This window comes from Ranitomeya imitator, chromosome 1 (assembly GCF_032444005.1).
Source record: "Ranitomeya imitator isolate aRanImi1 chromosome 1, aRanImi1.pri, whole genome shotgun sequence".
Taxonomy (NCBI): domain Eukaryota; kingdom Metazoa; phylum Chordata; class Amphibia; order Anura; family Dendrobatidae; genus Ranitomeya; species Ranitomeya imitator.
This window is the reverse complement of record NC_091282.1, coordinates 961913729-961935201: the sequence shown is the minus strand read 5'-3', so window position 1 is coordinate 961935201 and position 21473 is coordinate 961913729. Positions and strand designations below refer to the sequence as shown.

General features: G+C 40.5%; 1 protein-coding gene across 1 annotated transcript in view; it reads right to left on the bottom strand.

Moving 5' to 3' along the window:
• LOC138651998 (uncharacterized) overlaps positions 1–21473 on the bottom strand; it is a 119302-nt gene that overhangs the window by 80901 nt on the left and 16928 nt on the right. The window contains exon 2 of the mRNA XM_069742713.1: positions 15914–15973. The gene's annotated coding sequence lies outside the window, so the exon portion shown is untranslated. The remainder of the gene's footprint in view (positions 1–15913; positions 15974–21473) is intronic.

Sequence of the window (21473 nt, the reverse complement as noted above, 5' to 3'; positions counted from 1 at the left end):
CCCAGTGGCAGTATCATCGACCAAAAGTGGGCACACCCACCTCTTCAGACAAATGGCACTCTCACGGGTGCTTGCGCCAAGTGGCGAGACCACGGCCCCGTGGGGGGAGTTAGCCAATTTAGGGAGGTGTAAACATGTCGTATGCTGGACAAACAGTAGCTGCAAATTAAGAGAATGGAACAGTCAGTAAGACCAGTCCAAAAGCAAGACCTTTTTACAGGAAAGCTAGGTGTCAGCCGGGAAAGGTGGGGCAAAATAGTTAGAAATCCATGAGTGGTTCATTTTAATAAAGGTTAGATCATCAACATTTTGGATAACCAGACGAGTCCTTTTTTCGGTCAGTATTGAACCAGCAGCACTGAATACTCTTTCTGATAGCACACTAGCTGCTGGGCAAGCAAGCTCCTGCAATGCATATTCGGCCAATTCAGGCCAGGTGTCTATTTTGGATGCCCAGTAATCAAATGGGAATGACGATTGAGGGAGAACATCGATAAGGGTTGAAAAATAGTTAGTAAGCATACTGGACAAATGTTGTCTCCTGTCACTTTGAATTGATGCTGCAGTACCTGTCCTGTCTGCGGTCATTGCGAAATCACTCCACAACCTGGTCAGAAAACCCCTCTGTCCAACATCACTTCTGATTTGTGCACCTCTAACGCCTCTGCCCTGTTGCCCCCTGCAGCTCGTGTGAGAACCATCACCGGCGCTGTGTGCTGGGAATACCTGAATCAAATGGTCTACAAGCGTTGCTTGTTTGGTTGCCAATATTTGTTCAAGGTTCTTGTTCTGCCCTTTCTAGCGAAGGACAGGTTCATATCTTGTATTAAAAAGGTTTAATACCATAGTTTTGGTTTTGCTGTGTTATAGCACCACCCAGTGGTGGTTACATTTATTACCTGTGTTTTTCAGTAACTATTAGAGTGTTGCATTCTGGGATTCACCAAGCTATCATGGGAAGGGGAAACTCCATTTTCTCTCTGTGTATTTCCCTGGACACACGTGTTAATCTGCTGTGTTGAACTACCTCACTTACTTGCCATTCCGGTTAAGATTATCCGGTAAGACCATTATCCCTGTTCTTGCTATGTAATGTTGTACAGAGCGTGATTAACTGTATAGCAGCCAGTACACAGGAAATGTGATTTCAGTTACCTGCTGTATGTAGTTATTATAGAAGTTGCATCATCCTGTATGTTTTCCCTGTTAGTTGCAGTCATGTTATTATTTGCCCAATACTTACTCAAATCATTTGTATTCTTATAGTTTTACCGCGCTCATGTTTACCAATAAACAAGTTAGACTACAGAGAACAGTCTGCTTATTTGGGAGACAGAAGTGGTTTATGCCGTATGTCAGATCACACACCGTATCAACGTGTATGAAGACAGAACAGTTCTCATGTGGCATGATATTTTGCAATTTGCCTTTATAGCGAGGATCAAGAAGGCAGGCCAACCAGTAATCGTCATCGGTCATCATTTTTATAATGCGTGGGTCCCTTTTGAGGATACGCAAGGCATAATCCGCCATGTGGGCCAATGTTCCAGTTGTCAAATCTGTGCTTGTGCTGAGTTGAGGAGCACTTTCTGGCAAATCAACGTCACTTGTCTCCCTCAAAAACCCTGAACCCGGCCTTGCAATGCCACCAGTTTCTATTGCCCCCTGAGAAGCTTCCTCATCCAAAAAATACTCATCCCCATCATCCTCCTCTTCTTCACCCGCCACCTCGTCCTCTAGACTTCCCTGACCAGACAATGGCTGATTGTCATCAAGGCTTCCCTCGTCCTTGGCTGCAGACGCCTGCTCCTTTATGTGCATCAAACTTTACATCAGCAGATGCATTAGGGGGATGCTCATGCTTATTATGGCGTTGTCTGCACTAACCAGCCATGTGCATTCCTCAAAACACTGAAGAACTTGACACAGGTCTTGTAGCTTTGACCACTGCACACCTGACAACTCTGTCTGTCATCCAACTGCCTGCCCGTGTATGTGTATCCTCCCTCAAATACATAACAGCACGCCTCTGTTTGCACAGTCTCTGAAGCATGTGCAGTATGGAGTTCCACCTTGTTGCAACGTCAATGATTAGGCGATGCTGGGGAAGGTTCAAAGATCGCTGATGGTTCTGCATACGGCTGGAGTGTACGGGCGAACGGCGGATGTGCGAGCAAAGTCTGTGCACTTTGAGGAGCAGGTCGGGTAACCCCGGATAACTTCTCAGGAAGCACTGCACCACCAGGTTTAAGGTGTGAGCCAGGCAAGGAATGTGTTTTAGTTGTGAAAGGGCTATGGCAGCCATAAAATTCCTTCCTTTATCACTCACTACCTTGTTTGCCTCAAGATGTACAGTGCCCAGCCATGACTGAGATTCTTGCTGCAAGAACTCTGACAGAACTTCCGCGGTGTGTCTGTTGTTGCCCAAACACTTCATTGCCAATACAGACTGCTGACGCTTGCCACTAGCTGTTCCATAATGGGACACCTCATTTGCAACAGTGGCAGCTGCGGATGGAGTGGTCGTGTGACTGCCGTCTGTGGACGAGCTCTTGCTTCTGCTGGAGGATGAGGAGGAGGGGGGCAAACGCTTACAGCCAACTGTTTCCTAGACCGTGGACTAGGCAGAACTGTTCCAATATTGCTGTCCCCTGTGGACCCTGCATCCACCACATTAACCCAGTGTGCCGTGATGGAGACGTAACGCCCCTGGCCATGCCTACTGGTCCATGCATCTGTTGTCAGGTGCACCTTTCTACTCACAGATTGCCTGAGTGCATGGACAATGCGGTCTTTTACATGCTGGCGGAGGGCTGGGATGGCTTTTCTCGAAATGAAGTGTCAACTGGGTAGCTTGTAGCGTGGTACAGTGTAGTCCATCAGGGCTTTGAAAGCTTTGCTTTCAACTAACCGGTAGGGCATCATCTCTAACGAGATTAGTCTAGCAATGTGGGCGTTCAAACCCTGTGTACGCGGATGCGAGGATGAGTACTTCCTTTTCCTAACGAGAGTCTCATGTAGGGTGAGCTGGACTGGAGAGCTGCATATAGTGGAACTAGCGGGGGTGCCGGTGGACATGGCAGACTGAGAGAGGGTTGGTGATGGTATTCTTGCTGGTGCCCTACATACAGTCTTTCCTACCACGAAACTGGTGATTCCCTGACTGCTTTGGCTAGGCGACGAAACCTCCACATTTACTGCAGGTGGTGTGGTAAACAGTGGGCTTACAGTGAGGGAAGGGATGTAGCGTTGCTGACTAGCTTCATTTTGAGAGGGTGCTACAATGTTAAGGGACGTTTGGTAGTTAGTCCATGCTTGCAAGTGCATGGTGGTAAATGTCTACACATGCAACTTGTATTTAGATTTTTTACATTCTGACCTCTGCTTTGAACATTTTTTGCAGATGACTTTGCGCTGATCATTTGGATCTTGTTTAAAAAAATGCCAGACTGCACTCTTCCTACTTTCGGATATCTTTTCAGGCATTGCAGACTAAACTTCTTTAACCGGATGGCCACGCTGTCCTACAACTGGTTTTGGTTTTGCCACACGTTTTTGGCCAGTCACGGGCTTGCCAGATGGAACCTGTTGTGATGTTGATGCCTGCTGCGGCTCCTCCTCCTCCACTTCAGAGCTACTGCCACCTGCACCCTGTTCCCCCAATGGCTGCCAATCGGGGTCAACAACTGGGTCATCTATGACCTCCTCTTCTATGTCCTGTGCACCTTCCTCTGTGTCACCGTGTAAGCCGGTGCTATAGCATTCGTGACGGGGCTCCATAGTCTCATCAGGATCAGATTCTGGATAAGTTCACTGCGAGGGCAATGTTCTGATCTCAGTCAATGGAAAAGCATAGTAATCTGGCTGTGGCTGTGCATCTGTGCACTCCATGTCCGATTCATCTTGTAATGGGCATGGCCTATTAACAATTTCCCTTTCTAACCCAGGAACGGTATGTGTAAAGAGCTCCATGGAGTAACCCGTTGTGTCTCCTGACGCATCCTTCTCTGTTGTTCTGGGTGAAGAAGACAAGGAAGCGACTTGTCCCTGACGAGGAACATCCACTGACGACGCGCTGCTTTTACATTTTGCACTTTCTGAAGAGGAAGCGAAAGAGCTAGAGGCAGAGTCAGCAAGGAAAGCCAAAACTAGTTCCTGCTGCTCCGGCTTTAAAAGCGGTTTTCCTACTCCCAGAAAAGAGAGCGTTCGAGGCCTTGTGTAGCCAGACGATGATGCTGGCTCAACAACTCGAGACTTAGGTGCTATATTGTTGCTTTTCCCATGACCACCTGATGCTCCACCACCACTATCATCATTACCAGCTGGCAATGACCGCCCACAGCCACGACCTCTTCCACCAGACTTCCTCATTGTTTGAAAAATGTAACCAAACAAACAAACAAACGGTATTTGGCACTGTAAAACCAGTTACAATGTGTACTCAAACTTGTGGTGTATTTAAATCTCCCTTTATAGGTGGGTGAGACGGCAGGGAAAATCAGGCCCACTGTATAACAGTACACAGCTTAAGTGGCAGACAGATATGCCACTAACAGGACTGATGCAGATGCACACACTGCCAATAAAAATCTACCCCTTTTTATTTTTTCTAGGAGAATAGTGAATAAATCTGGCCCAAAGTAATACAGTATATTTTCTGTGGCAGAAAATGACAGACAGATGCCACAGACAGGACTGGCACAGATGCAGATTTGCCAATCTTAATCCCCACTTTTTTATTTGTTGTGGGAGAATAGTGAAGAAATCAGGCCCACTATAATACAGTATATTTTTTGTGGCAGAAAATGACAGACAGATGCCACAGACAGGACTGGCACAGATGCAGATTTGCCAATCTTAATCTCCCACTTTTTTATTTGTTATGGGAGAATAGTGAAGAAATCAGGCCCACTGTAATACCGTATATTTTCTGTGGCAGAAAATGACAGACAGATGCCACAGACAGGACTGGCACAGATGCAGATTTGCCAATCTTAATCTCCCACTTTTTTATTTGTTGTGGGAGAATAGTGAAGAAATCAGGCCCACTATAATACAGTATATTTTTTTGTGGCAGGAAATGACAGACAGATGCCACAGACAGGACTGGCACAGATGCAGATTTGCCAATCTTAATCTCCCACTTTTTTATTTGTTATGGGAGAATAGTGAAGAAATCAGGCCCACTGTAATACCGTATATTTTCTGTGGCAGAAAATGACAGACAGATGCCACAGACAGGACTGGCACAGATGCAGATTTGCCAATCTTAATCTCCCACTTTTTTATTTGTTGTGGGAGAATAGTGAAGAAATCAGGCCCACTATAATACAGTATATTTTTTGTGGCAGGAAATGACAGACAGATGCCACAGACAGGACTGGCACAGATGCAGATTTGCCAATCTTAATCTCCCACTTTTTTATTTGTTATGGGAGAATAGTGAAGAAATCAGGCCCACTGTAATACCGTATATTTTCTGTGGCAGAAAATGACAGACAGATGCCACAGACAGGACTGGCACAGATGCAGATTTACCAATCTTAATCTCCCACTTTTTTATTTGTTATGGGAGAATAGTGAAGAAATCAGGCCCACTGTTATACAGTATATTTTCTGTGGCAGAAAATGACAGACAGATGCCACAGACAGGACTGGCACAGATGCAGATTTGCCAATCTTAGGGTATGTTTCCACGTGCAGGAAACGCTGCGTGTCTGACGCTGCATAGAGCTGCAGCGTCAGACATGCAGCGTCCAGATGTTACAGCATAGTGGAGGGGATTTAATGAAATCCGTCTCCACTATGCGTGGTAACACGCACGCGGCGGCCCTGCGACTCCGGACATGCTGCGCGTCTATTCAGATCGCAGCATGTCCGTATATCTTGCGGTGACGCTGCGTCGCTGCAAGATATAGCACAGGGCCCTATGCGATGGGTGCGATGATGCCGGATGTGTGCTGTGAATACATCCGGCATCATCGCGTCCCAGAAGGGGGGGGCTTAGCGCAGAGCGGCAAAGCCGCTCCGACAATACCGCCTGCCATCCTGAAAGTGGACACATACCCTTAATCTCCCACTTTTTTATTTTTTCTGGGAGAATAGTGAATAAATCAGGCCCACTGTAATACAGTATATTTTCTGTGGCAGAAAATGACAGACAGATGCCACAGACAGGACTGGCACAGATGCAGATTTGCCAATCTTAATCTCCCACTTTTTTATTTTTTCTGGGAGAATAGTGAAGAAATCAGGCCCACTGTAATACAGTATATTTTCTGTGGCAGAAAATGAGTGACAGATACCACAGACAGGACTGGCACAGATGCAGATTTGCCAATCTTAATCTGCCCTTTTCTTATTTTTTCAGGGAGACTAGTGAATAAATCAGGGCCACTGTATTAGAGTATATTTCCAGTGGCAGAAAGTGGCTTGAAGATATATAACAAAAAAAAAAGGGCTGTACTACAATTACTATCTCTCTACAGTAATCTCAGAAAAGTATGGCAGGCAGCAATAAAAAGGACTGCTGCACACAAAAGTGTGGACAAACAAACAAGATAGCTGTGCAGAAAGGAAGGAACAACAGGATTTGTGCTTTGAAAAGGTGGTTTGCACAGCGGTGTACAAACAGGAGTGCAGCTATCAGGGAGCCTTCTAGGGCAGCCTAATAAGCTACAGAGCTGATGAAGAAAAATCAAGCCTCCACTGTCCCTGCTAAGAAAAGGTGGTGTTGGATAGTGGAAATCGCTACAGCACAAGCGATTTGGGGGTTAATGTACCCTGCCTAACACTATCCCTGCTTCTGACGAAGCGGCAGCAACCTCTCCCTATGTTCAGATCAGCAGCAGTAAGATGGCGGTCGGAGGGAACGCCCCTTTATAGCCCCTGTGACACCGCAGAAAGCAAGCCAATCACTGTAATGCCCTTCTCTAAGATGGTGGGGACTGAGACCTATGTCATCACGCTGCCCACACTCTGCGTCCACCTTCATTGGCTGAGAAATGGCGCTGGACACGTCATATGAAACGCGACTTTGGCGCGAAGATCGCGTACCGCATGGCCGATCCCACACTGGGACCGGGTCGGGTTTCATGAAACCCGACTTTGCCAAAAGTCGGCGACTTATGAAAATGACCGATCCGTTTCGCTCAACCCTAATCAACACTGGTCAGAATTATAAAATTTGGCCTGATCAGGAAGTTGAAAATAGGCTTGGGTGTAGGGGTTAAACATGAATCTATTGCAACTAGGCCAACATTTACAAAACTGAGCATGATGTTCTTAGTTTAATATTATGATCAGACAATATGATGCCCACTACATTGTCATGCCATATTTCTCGGCATGTTCCTAATGTTAAAGGTGCGGCACTGTGAACAAACCACAGGCGCAGAAAAAGTACACTAGCAGGGCGAGCAACCTGGTGCCCAACATCATCCATGCTGCGAGGCTAAACCACCATGACTCCAGGCTATACCACCCCACTAGCACACCAAGAATGGGCACCAAGCAGCAACAACATCAAGTAAAAAGTGGTAAAAAAGCCAAATCACCTTCCTCATATTCTCAGACTGAACTAAAAGTAAAAATAGGAGGAATATTCATGCAGTCTCCTGCTAATTTAAAACACCTGGGCCAATTGCTCTGCTGGTGCATGCAAATTATTGAGAGGAAACAGACCATGTAATGCAGCATAGCTGTAAAGAAAGACATGGACCCACATTGAAAACCTATACGTTGATCCATTGTGGCTATGCAAAACCTTACATATCTGCACATGAGGTTCTTAGTGTAACCCCTTCAAGAACTTTCCATTTTCCACTTTTGCACTTTCATTTTTTGCTCCCCTTTTTCCAAAAGCCACAACTTTTTTCCTATCAATATAGCCAAATGAGTGCTTATTTTTTGTGGGATGATTTTACCATATATTGTACTAAAAAGCAGGAAAAAAATTCAAAGTGAGGTGAGATTGCAAATAATTGTTTCTTGAGTTCTTCATTTGCCATGTTCACTAAATGCTAAAACTTACTTGCCAATATGATTATTCAGGTCAGTAGAAGTAAGTAGATTCCAAATATCTATTGGTTCTTCTTTATTTATTTTACTTCTTATAACTTCAGCACTGCTATGTGTAGCATAAATCATGATCTTCTATAAACTCAGACCATGGGACGTAGGTAACTAAATGCAAATGGGTAAGGAATTAGTTAAATGATAGGAAACAAAGAGTTGTCATAAAAGGTACGTTCTCTAAATGGGACATAGTCATCATAAGGTACCGCAGGGATATGTACTAGAACCGATTCTTTTTAACCTATTTATTAATAACCAAGTGGATAGGATTGAGAGTAAATTGTTAGTCTTTGCTGACTACACAAATCTATGTAGGAAATTAAAATCTGATCTTGACACTACAATATTTCAAAATGATTTGGATATGATGACTGAATGGGCAAGCATATAATAAATGAGATGTAATATTGATAAATGTAGTTATGCACCTAGGACAGAGTACTAATATTGCTGCATGTACATTAAATGGGAGAATACTCAGGACTGCAGAACAGGAGAAATACTTTGGTATTCTGGTTACAAGTAAGCTGAGCAGCAGTACTCAATGTCAAGCATGATTTTAAGGTGTATAAAAAGAGAGATAAAATCATGTGATCCCAATGTATTGTTACCCCTCTATAAATCACTTGTGAGGCCACATTTAGAATATGGGATCCAGCTTTGGGCTCCAGATTTTAAAACAAATGTTCATAAGTTAGAGTGAGTTCAAAGGCAGGCAACTAGATTATTGAAAGGAATGGAAGGCTTCTCATTTGATGAGACATTGAAAAAGTTGGGCTTGTTTAGCTTAGAAAAAAAGATATCTAAAAGGTAAGTACTGGCACATGACTTATTCCTTCCAAAGACCATACTAAGGACCAGGAATACTTTTATTACAGGTGAAGAAAGGCTATTCCAGCATCTAAATAGGAAAGGGTTCTTTACAGTAAGAGCAGTCAGAATATGAAATGTCCGACCACAAGAGGTAGTAACGGCAGACACTAAAATAACTTTCAAAAAGGGCTGGTAGATTTCCTCAGTACACATAACACATGAAGTTATCATTAACTTAGTGAAAAAAGATACAATTGGTGGAGAAAGGTTGAACTTGGTTAACCTAGGTCTTTTTTCAACCTATGTAATGATGTAACTATGCAAAATATCCCAGTGATTTTGAGATTATTTTTTGTGACAATTTGTACATCATGATAGTGGTGAATTTTGATTGATATGATTAATGTTTACTTATGAAAATGTCAAAAATGTGACAAAATGTAAATATTTCACAATTTTCACATTTTTTATTTTTATGCCCATAAATCAGATAGTATATACAACACAAAATAGTAAAAAAAAAAAAAAAAGCATTTACCACACGTCTACTTTACGTGAGTAAAATTTTTTAAACATATTATTTTTGGTTAGTAAGTTAGAAGTGTTAAAAATTAATGGGCAATTTTTAATTTTTCCAACAAAATTTACAAATCCAGTTTTTTTTAGGGACCACATCGCATTTCAAATGACTTTGAGAGGCCCATGTGACAGAAAATACCCAAAAATGATTTTAAAAACTGCATCCCACAAAGTGCTCAAAAGCACAGTCAATAATTGTATTAACCCTTTAGGTGCTTTATAAATATAAAAATAAGGAATAAAAGTGGAAAGAAATGTGGAAGGAAAAAATGAAAATGGTGTGTGTTCACCTGTTCCCTGTACTGTGAGTTCTGATCTTCTGCTGCTGACCTTTGGACCGTGTTCTGACTATCCATTTGTTATTGCCCCTTTGCATCTGAGATTCCACTGCTGAACTTTGGACCATGCTCTGACTATCCATTTATCACAGTAGCAACAAATCTGCCAAGAGTGAGACACTCACTAAAACTCTCTGTGCAGGCAAGGAGGGCATTAATCAGAGAGCTAGTCCAGAGACCAAAGGTAACCCTAGATGAGCTGCATACTTCCCAAGCAGAGACTGGAGTGTCTGCCCATACAATCATAATAAGTCATACACTCCATCGAGGTGGAGCTTTTATGGAAGAGTGGGCAGAAAAAAGCCTTTACTTACACACAAAAATTGTAAGGCTCATTTTAAGTTTGCCAAAAGGTATGTGGGAGACTCCTCAAATGTATGTGCGGTTAGATGAGACAAAAGTTAAACTTTTTGGCCTCCAAGGGGAACTTTATGTCTGGCGCCAAACCAACATAGCTCATCACGCAAAGAATACTATCTCCATAGTGAAACATTGTGCTTGCAGCATCATTCTGTGGAGATGTTTTTCAGCATCAGGGACAAGGAAAATGATTCCAGTCAAGGCAAAGATGGATGTTGGGAAATACAGGGATATTTTTGAACAAAATCTGTTTCAGTCTGTCAGAGATATGAGACTAGGATGGAGGTTCACCTTTCAGCAAGACAATGACCCAAAACATACTGCAAAAACAACGCTTGAGAGGTTTAAGGGGAAATGTGTAAATGTTTTGGAGTAGCTTAAGGTACCGTCACACTTAGCGATGCTGCAGCGATACCGACAACGATCCGGATCGCTGCAGCGTCGCTGTTTGGTCGCTGGAGAGCTGTCACACAGACAGCTCTCCAGCGACCAACGATGCCGGTAACCAGGGTAAACATCGGGTAACTAAGCGCAGGGCCGCATTTAGTAACCCGATATTTACCCTGGTTACCATCCTAAAAGTAAAAAAAAACAAACACTACATACTTACCTACAGCCGTCTGTCCTCCAGCTCTGTGCTCTGCTCTCCTCCTGCACTGTCTGTGTGAGCACAGCGGCCGGAAAGCAGAGCGGTGACGTCACCGCTCTGCTTTCCGGCTGACCGACGCTCACAGCCAGTACAGGAGGAGAGCAGAGCACAGCGCTGGAGGACAGACGGCTGTAGGTAAGTATGTAGTGTTTGTTTTTTTTACTTTTAGGATGGTAACCAGGGTAAACATCGGGTTACTAAGCGCGGCCCTGCGCTTAGTTACCCGATATTTACCCTGGTTACCAGTGAAGACATCGCTGAATCGGTGTCACACACGCCGATTCAGCGATGTCTGCGGGGAGTCCAGCGACCAAATAAAGTTCTGGACTTTCTTCCCCGACCAGCGACAGCACAGCAGGGGCCTGATCGCTGCTGCCTGTCACACTGGACGATATCGCTAGCGAGGACGCTGCAACGTCACGGATCGCTAGCGATATCGTCTAGTGTGACGGTACCTTTAGTCAAACCCCAGGCCCCAATCCAATTGAAAAGTGGTCAGACTTAAAGATTACTGTTCACCAGAGGAAGCCATTTGACTCGAAGGAGCAGGAGCAGTTTTGATTTGTGGAATGGACAAAAATCCCAGTGGCAAAATGTGGAAAGCTCTAGATAGGGATGAGTGAACATGCTTGGTGATACTCGGATATCATTCGAGCGTCTGCATGCTAGGAATGTGCTCACCACTTGGAGAGTATTAGCTGATGCTTGAATTTGAAACTCTAATCCCTGCCCAGCATGTTTGGCGCCTATTATACAGCCAATAAATATGCAAGGATTTCATACGAGTCATTGTAAAGCCACAGCCACATTGGTAGGGGATTAATGTGATTGGTTGTCAGTATAACCATATCAGATGATATAAAAGAACAGTAGTTGTCACGCTCAGCTCACTGATGCCATTGCACAGCTCAGTTACAGTTCTTATTGATTGTAGAGAGTGATTATCCAAGGCTGTGTGTGCACAGTTGAGCAAATGAGAGTACTTTAGCATTGACACTGGTGCTGATTCTGAACCATCAAACTAACAGCCCTTGTAATGGATAAATCTGTGCTTTGCTGTTTGTATCACATACATTCTGCATTTAGCATAGGGAGGGACAGTTGCAGGAGGAGGGAGAGTGGCAAAATACAGTCTCTAGGCAGGGCATTGAGTTTGCAGTCCATTGCTAAATATATACCTGCTGCACGTGACAACATTTTTGGGAGGGGGAAAAAATGGACTATACAGCTCTGGCAAAAATTAAGAGACCACTGCAAAATGTTCAGTTTGTCTGACTTTTCTCTTTATTGGTATATTTTTGAGTAAAATGTAAATTGTTATTTTATTCTATAAACTTCTGACAACATGTCTCCAAATTTCAAAGCAATAATTTTTTTATTTTTTTCTGACAAAGAAAAATGGTAAAAATTAAAAAAAACAAAAACACAAAACTCCAGGGTTTTCAGACCTCAAAAATGCAAATAAAACAATTTCATAATCATTTAGAAACAACAATACTAATGTTTTCACTCAGGAAGAGTTCAGAAAGCAATATTTTGTGGAATAACCATGAATTTTCATGCATCTTGGCATGCTTTCCACCAGTCTTTCACACTGCTTCTGGTACAAAAATTTAGCCAGTTCTTCTTTGTGTGATGGCTTGTGACTATTCATCATCCTCTTGATTACTTTCCAGAGGTTTTCAGTGGGGTTCAGGTTTGGAGATTTTTGCCAGAGCTGTATTTTCATCCATAGAGTATTACGTGTTTTGTGGTGGATTTCTGTGTTATATAACACACCAAATAGCATTGTTAAAAAATTTTTTGATTCGATTACTCGCCCATTGAGTATTACATACTTTTTGATACATTTCTGTTGTAAATAACACTCCATAGAAGGGTTGAATTTATTTAATTCAGTTACTCACCCATTAAGTATTACATACTTTTAGGGCTGTCGGATTGCACCAAATAATATTAAGGGAGATATAAGGTGCGTTCGCATCCCAGGGTCCATCATGCAGAGATGGAACCTGCTGCTAAGTAATGGCAGAACAAGATGGCGGATGAACGCTTGTGCACACGTGGGATAAACTTCACCCAATGTGAATGGAAGCGAACTCTGTTGCTTCACAGAGTTGCTAAAGGTACACTGTGCCCTGTTAGCAGTCACAGGGTCAGGCCGGTAGACGCTAGTGGGATCCCTATGATTCACCCCCAACTATACTGGTGATTTGACTTGCTCTGACCCTCAGTGGCTTTGGAGCCCATGCCTGAGGATGCCCTGAGTCAGACGCTGAGTCCAAAAGGGAATTCCCTCCTTACACTTAAAGGTGGTATTCACTCGGCTGTGCCACCTAGATATGGCGATGATTGTTTGCTCCACTCATCTAATGGCCAAACAACAACCAAGGGAATGGGGATCATTGAGGTGTTTTCACCAGTCTCAAACATACAACACTCACACACCTAGTCAGGTTTATATTAGCGCATGGCCAAGCAGCCATGCAAGCCTTTTATAGATGTAGCCTTCCGGGACCTTCCTAGTGGTCCAGTTGGAGTTGCTACAGGACCTGAGCATGTGACCTCCAACCTCCAATGAGAGGTTATTCCATGGGTATGCTCAGTAAATGAAAAACCTGGAATGTCTGCTCACCGATGATCAATGCTGGTTACAAAGGATGAACCTGGGGTGGGATGCACAGTATGAGCTTGAGCCAGACTATGGGACTGACGTTTCTGCTGACCAGACTCCACTGCGGCTGGGGAAGAATGGGAGACTGTAGAGGACATGGTTCGAGATTCCCCCTGCGCAGCGGCAGGAACTCGACACCTAACACATACTTTGTGGTACATTTCTGTCGTATATAACACTCCAAAAAAAAGTTGAATTTTTTTGGAAGGATTTAATTACTCACCCATAGAGTATTGCATGCTTTGTAGTACATTTCTGTGGTATATACCCCTCCACAGAAGGGGTGACTGTTTTATGGACTCAATTACTCATCCCTACAGTATTACGTACTTTGTGGTATATTTCTGTGGTAAATAACACTCCAAAAATGTGTAGACAAATTTTTTATGGATTCAATTACTTCTCCATACAGTATTACTTACTTTGTGGCACATTTTGATGGTATATAACACACAGAAAGAGTTGAAATTTTTTTCTGGATTCAATTTTTCACCCATAGATTATTAAATCTTCTGTTGTACATCTATATGACATATTAGACTCCAAAAATGTATTAACTTTTTTTCTTGTTTTAATTACTCATCCATACAGTTTTACATGCTTTGTGATACATTTCTGTGGTATATAACACTCCAAAAAAGCATTGGTATTTTTTTTGGATTCAATTACTCATCCATAGAGTGCTACATGCTTTGTGGTGCATTTCTGTCCTATATACCACTCCCCAAAAATAGTTTTATTCAATTACTAATCCATACAGTATTAATTGCTCTTTGGTATGTTTTGGTGATATATAGTACTCCAGAAAAGCATTGAAAATTTTTTCTTGTTTCAAGTACTCATTCATAGAGTATTATTTGCTTTGTAGTACATTTGTATGGTATATAGCACTTTAGAAAAGCATTGATTGATTTTTCTGGATTCAATTACTCATACATACAGTATTATGTGCTCCGTTGTACATTTTAGTGGTAAATAACACTCCAAAAAAGGATTGAAATATTTTTTCTGGATTTAATTACTCACTCATAGAGTATTACATGCTTTGTGGTACATATCAGTGGCATATTACACTCCACAAAAGTATTAAACATTTTTTATTGTTTCAGTTACTCATTTATAGATTACTACATGCTTTGTGGTAAAATTCTGTGTTCAATAACACTCCAAATAGCATTGAAATTTGTTTCTGGATTCAATTACTCATCCATAAAGTATTATTACATGATTTTGCGTATGTAACGATGGTATTAAATTTCAATAAAATGCTTTGACTGTTGCAGGTGACCCATTTTTTAAAAATTAAAAATTGACACGGTTTCAGACCTAACATTTAGAAAACGATTTGTGGTAAGGATGGAGAAGTGGAAGTGTCAATGATAGTACACACAGATGCAGAAGAAGTGGGGCAGGCACACCTGTTGCTTGAGCATGAAAAACTTGCCCATCCATGACAAACAGGTTACTGTACCACATTACAGAAAGACACACTACACCACTTCTGAAGCCAGAGTAGTGCGAACAGGTGGTCAGTTGGACAGCAGATAATGCTTCCAGCATGCTTGGCAGCACCACTCAGTTTTCCCCATGGTCCAGTCTCACCACCTAATCACCCTAAAGCTTGTTTTCACCTTCCTGACCAGGCCAGTTCATTCAATTCTGGCCAACTGCCACTGATTCTGAGACTGTTTTTGTGACATATTGAACTTTATGATAGTGGTAACATTTATTTTATATGACTTACCTTTATTTGTGAAAATAATAAAAATTTGGCAAAAAATGTTAATTTTTCAATTTTCAAACTCTTAATTTACAGGCCCTTAAATCAGACAGTCATGTTACACATAATAGTTAACAAATAACATTTTCCACCTATCTACTTTACATGAGCACAATTTTTTAAACTTAATTTTTTTGATAGTAAGTTATAACGGATAAAAATTGACCAGGGATTTCTCATTTTTACAATAATATTTACAAAACTATTATTTTTTAGGGACCACATCACATTTGAAGTGACTTTGAGGGGCCTATACGATATAAAATTCCCAAAAGGGACACCATTCTGAAAACTGCAGTGCTCAAGGTGCTCAAAACCATATTCAAGAATTTTATTAACCCTTTAGGTGCTTCACAGAAATTAATGCAAAATGGAAGGAAAAAATAAAATTTAACTTTTTGTCACAAAAATTTTCCTTTAGACCCAATTTAATTTATTTTCGCAAGGGTAACAGGCAAAAATAAACAATACAATTTGTTGTGCAATTTCTCTTGAGTACATCGATACCCCATATTTGGGGGAAAACTGCTCTTTGGGCACACAGCAGGGCTTGGAATGGAAGGAGAGCCATTTGATATGCCTAATCAGTGGAAACTGCACACAAGTGACATTATTTTGAAAACTATACTCTTCATGGAGCTTACCTAAATGTGTGGTGAGCACCTTTCAATCCCAGATGCTTCACAGAAGTTTATAACTTTGAGCTGTGAAAATAAAAAAAAATCAAATTTTTCCCACAAAAATTTATTACAGCCCCAAATTTTGCATTTTCACAAGGGTAACAGGGGACTCCATTCACTATAATGAGGCAGAAGAGTTAATCTGAACTCCATCTGTCATCTGTTCAGTGGTGTTCTTCTTTTCAGAAATGCACAAAACTGTGGTTGACTGCAATTTTATGCATACCTAAGAAGATGGATAGTGCCAGATCTCAGAACATACGGTATCTCACCTACTGTATTCTCACCCATGCTTTGTAGATTGTGAGACCTTGTGGGCAGGGTCCTCTCTCCTCCTGTACCAGCTGTGACTTGTATTGTTCAAGATTATTGTACTTATTTTTATTATGTATACCCCTCCATATACGAAAAGCGCCATGGAATAAATGGCGCTATAATAATAATAATATCCACAGTGCCTCCATCTGCGTCATTATGGCGAATCTTTCACCAGAGGTTCCGTTTGACTCATGTATTTCAGAGATTTACATGGAAACCCCGATGTAAGTGCTCTGCGCAGAGCACAGGATAAATGGGAACCAAGCCTTACTTTTTTCTTTGGCAGGCTGAATGAAAAATCAACAGCAGGTGAATAATTGGTTTTAATTATTTTTATGCCGTTCCTCATGTGGTAAAAGTGATTAAACAAATTTATTCTTCGGGTTGGTGCGATTACAGCGATACCAAATATGTATTGGATTTTTATTTTTCACTGCTGTCACACAGTAAAAAATGCTTTTTATTGCAAAAACTAGTTTTTGCATCACCATATTTAGACAGCTATAATTTTTTAGTATTTCGACAGACAATGTCTTGTGATGGCTTCTTTTTTGTGGGACGAGTTGTTGTTTTTATTGGTATCATTTTTGGGTAGATGACATTTTTGATCGCTCTTTATTCCAATTTTTGGGAGGTAGAATGAACAAAAATCAACAGTTCAGGATTTTTTTTTTTTTTTATATTATTCTGTGTGTGGTACAATTGATAAGCCAGCTTTGTATTTTGGGTTAGTATGATTACAGCAATACCACAGTTAAATGATTTTTTTCATGTTTCGGTGCCTTTACGCAATAGAAACTATTTTATGGATACAATAATTATCTTTGCATAGCTTTATTCTGAGAGAAAAAACGTTTTTATTTTTCCGCTGACAGTTTTTATTGAGGGACAAGATGATGTTTTCAGAGGTACCATTTCTATTTACAGTTTTCTTTTTGACTGCATTTTATTACACATTTTGTTCAGCGGTATGATGTTAAAGTATGTTTTTTTTATTTTTACAATGATCACTGAAGGAGTTTACCTAGTGGGACAGTTTTGTTAGTCGGGTCGTTCCGTTTCTTTTGTTTATTATTTGGAGATTTTTTAACCACTTAATGAGACAAATTTTTAAAATCTGGACAGTCACTTTATGTGGTAATAACTCTGGAATGCTTGAACAAATCCCAGTGATTTTCAGATTGTTTTTTTCAAGAACATTATACTTTATGATAATGGAAATTTAGGTCGATATGTTTTGTGTTTATTTATAAAAAATATCAGAAATTTTAGAAAAATGTAAAAAAAAATTTGCAATTTTCAAAATTTAAATGATTATCCCTTTAATCCAGATAGTTATACCACAGCAAAGCATTAATAATAACATTTCCTTCATGTCGGCTTTACATCAGCATCATTTGTAAAATGTTATTTTATTTTGTTAGCACTTTAGGAGGTTTACAATTGTGGCAGTAATTTTTCATTTTTTTCAAGGAAATTTACAAAGTTTATATTTTTAGGGACTTATCCATGTTTGAAGTGCCTTTAGGGGTCCCATATATTGGAAAACCCCCAAAAGTTATAGCATTTTAAAAACAGCACATATTGAAAACTGCTGTCAGGTAGTTTATTAGCCCTTCAGATGCTTTTCGGGAATTAATGCAAAGTAGCATGACGGAAATGAAAATATGTATTTTTACCACCTAAATTCCCCTAACTTCTGAACAGATTACTGCACCCGTCAGATTCTAAGGCCGCTATTTGGTCATGAATTGCCATGGCAAACATCAGGACCACAAAATCATGATCTGAGGGAACCAATTGGGATAAAGAGGGAGAAGCCATACTCTGTTAACTGTTTATAATGATGTAGTCACTATTAACAGCAGCATCTAATGGGTTAAACAGATTTGGACGGTGCAAATACTGATCGTGGCTGATACAACAAATTGTCAGCTATAGTGCACAACTGGCAGCTGCTGGATTGTTACCGGTATGGGGAGGCTATTCTCTTATTTCTCAGGTCAGATAGAATATGTATTGGCGGTCATTAGGGTGTTAAATTATTTTTACACTTTTTAAGAACTTTTTTTCTTTTTTTTATCTTGTCCCAGGATGGGACATCATCCTTACACTGACAGAGGTGTGTCAGCTCCTGCTCTGAGCCACCTTCCCTGCTGGACCCTGTAGGATTCCATGGACTTCTTGCATCCTGGATCACCATGGAGACCATAAGCACAACGAGACCACATAGAAAAAACAATGGGGCATCAATTTCTCATGATTTATAGTGGTACGTTTGATAAAATACAACTTCTTTCAGGATATTTCTAGGTGATGCAAAGCTGCATGTGCAAAATATATATTCATGAAATATTGATAGAAAAGAGGCACTAACCCATATCCTTGGGTTAAAAGTTCTTTATTGCACTCTTTATTGTAGTGGCATGCAGGTATAAACAAGAGAATTGAAGCAGGGGAGGAGGAACATGTAGTATGGCCATTTAGTTTCTGGTTGACCTTCCAGAATAGACCTTTAGAAGGGTTAGCCAGGCGTGAAACGGCCATAGTCCTTGTTCCTCCTGCCCCCCTTCAATTCCCTTATTTTTACCTGCACACAGCTAGAAAGATGACTGCATGAATGCAATGAAAGACTTTTAGCCCAAGGATATGTGCGAGTGCTGCTTTTATGTCAAAACTTCATGGCCATAAAAATATATAAAAGCATTATCTCAATTGAGAATTTTTTTTATTATTATTCAAGAAATTTTATATTTTATTATAGCTCAAACCTTTTTGACTCAAATCATAAACTACATATACACATTTTCATCTGTTTTTATGCAACTTTAGAATTTTGAAACTTTTTTTAATGTTTTAAATATTGTAATTCAATAAATGTTTGTTTCTGAAACAAAGCAAGATGTTAATCATTAGTGAAATGATTTGCATAAACAATCTTCTGATAACAAAAAAGTTAACTACCAATGGTATTTTTTTAACCGTCATCCCAAAAGAACAGTGTTGCCTAGGCTATGAACACAACTAAAATGGCTTAAATTTATAATAAAAAATAATACATTTATGGTTTTAGTGGTAAACATAATGTAGAGGTAAACTGCAACAGAATGTAGAAGGATAATTAATTAACCCAGCCTATACAGTAGATTATATTGCACACACAGCACACAGTACAAAAACACAGACCTAAGCAATCAAATAGAAAATCCAACTATCTTCCTTCTGTTAAACTACCACAATGATTACAGTAAGCTAGGCAACGAGCCAAGATAACGAAGGCACAACAATTTATGAATGCTGTTGACGGTCATTGTTTGGTTCAATTTGTTCCTGAATGACACAGATGTTAACTAGGAATATAGCCAATGTAATATCTGCATTAAATGCAAAGTAAAAATATAGAGATTTTTTATTTACTTTTAAGGCAATAATACTTTAGAAATCTATACCCCTTTATATAACAGCTGGCCTCATTATCATATCCATGAAGCATGCTTATGTGCTGAGACATGGCTCCTATTTCAACATGGATGGGCTATAATACATCTGTAAAAGAGTGTTAGCTAAACTGTTTAGCAGAGCAATCAAGTAAACAAATACTGAAAAGATAATAAGATACAATCAACATATTAATTTAATTGCATCCGACAAATTAAATTAAAGCTGGCTAACTTTTATCTTAATTAATCTTACTGAAAGAAAAACTATATATGAAAAAATAAAAAAGCAATTAAGTCGTATTTAAACAATAAATAATTCAGCCTACTGCACTACCCATGCGCAGTTCTTCAAAGCAGGAAATATTAGTAAGTGGCAATAATACACTTTAAAGCCAATTTCATAACATCAGCTTTAAAACAGTCATAAAGTGGCATATATCTAGAAGGTTAATTCTAGTGTACTATGCAGGCTTCCAGTATTTTGTCATCTAACTTTATGGCTATGTCAGAATTTTTTCCTCTTCTGTTTTTTTGACTGAGAAAATCTGAAATCAAACCTTTATACTAATATGAAAGAAGAAAAGTATATCCAGCTTCATAAAAGTTGCATATTTTATTAGAAAAAAATGTAAACAAATTCCATTTTGGAGAAATTAGAATATTTAAAGAATAAAATCAAACATACAAATCGGGAAAAGTTAATTAAGGACAATTGAAAAAAAAACACATAGAAGAGATAGTATTTAATGCGATAGGTAATGGAACACTAATTAATGGCTTCCAATACCATCTATAAGCTGATAACACTCAGATCTACCTCTCTGGCCCAGATGTCACCTCTCTGCTGTCCAGAGTCCCGGAGTGTATATCAGCCATATCCTCCTTCTTCTCTCACTTCCTCAAGCTCAATGTGGACAAATCTGAACTAATTATCTTTCCTCCATCTTGCATACCTTACCTACCTGATCTATCTATCACAATAAATGAAATTACACTTTTCCCTGTCCCAAAAATCCGCTAACTTGGAGTAACCCTTGACTCGGCCCTGTTCTTCAAACCACACATCTAAGCTCTCGCCAGCTCCTTTCGCCTCCAGCTCAAAAATATTTCCAGAATCCGTCTTTCCCCCAACTCTCTCTACCAAAATGCTTGTGCATATCCTAATCATCTCCTGCCTTGACTACTGCAACATTCTCCTATGTGGCCTACCTTCTAACACTCTGGCACCCATTCAGTCCATCCTTAACTCTGCTGCCCAACTAATTAATCTCTCTCCTTGCTACACTCCTGCTTCCCCTCTTTGCAAATCCATTCACTAGCTCCCAATTTCCCTGTATATCCAATTGAAACTACTAAAACTGACCTAAAAAGCCATTCATAACCGTTCTCCACTGTATATTTCCGAACTAATCTCTCAATATCTTGCCTCACGTAATCTCTGGTCCTCCCAAGACCTCCTTCTCTCCTCCACGCTTATTTACTCCTCACACAATCGCCTCCAATATTTCTCCCGAATATCCCCCATCCTCTCGAATTCTGTGCCCCAACTTGTCTGGTTATCCACCACATTTGGATTCCTCAGACGGAAAATGAAACACCATCTTTTCCCAAAGCTTACAACCTGTAATGACCATGCGGCCACCTCAACACCATCAGAGCTACTGCAACCCCCGACCTACCTAGCATCCTCTTCCCTGTTATGACCTGGTGGTTAGGAGCACCCGGAATGATCTGATAGTTAAACCACATACAGGACGAACTCTGGG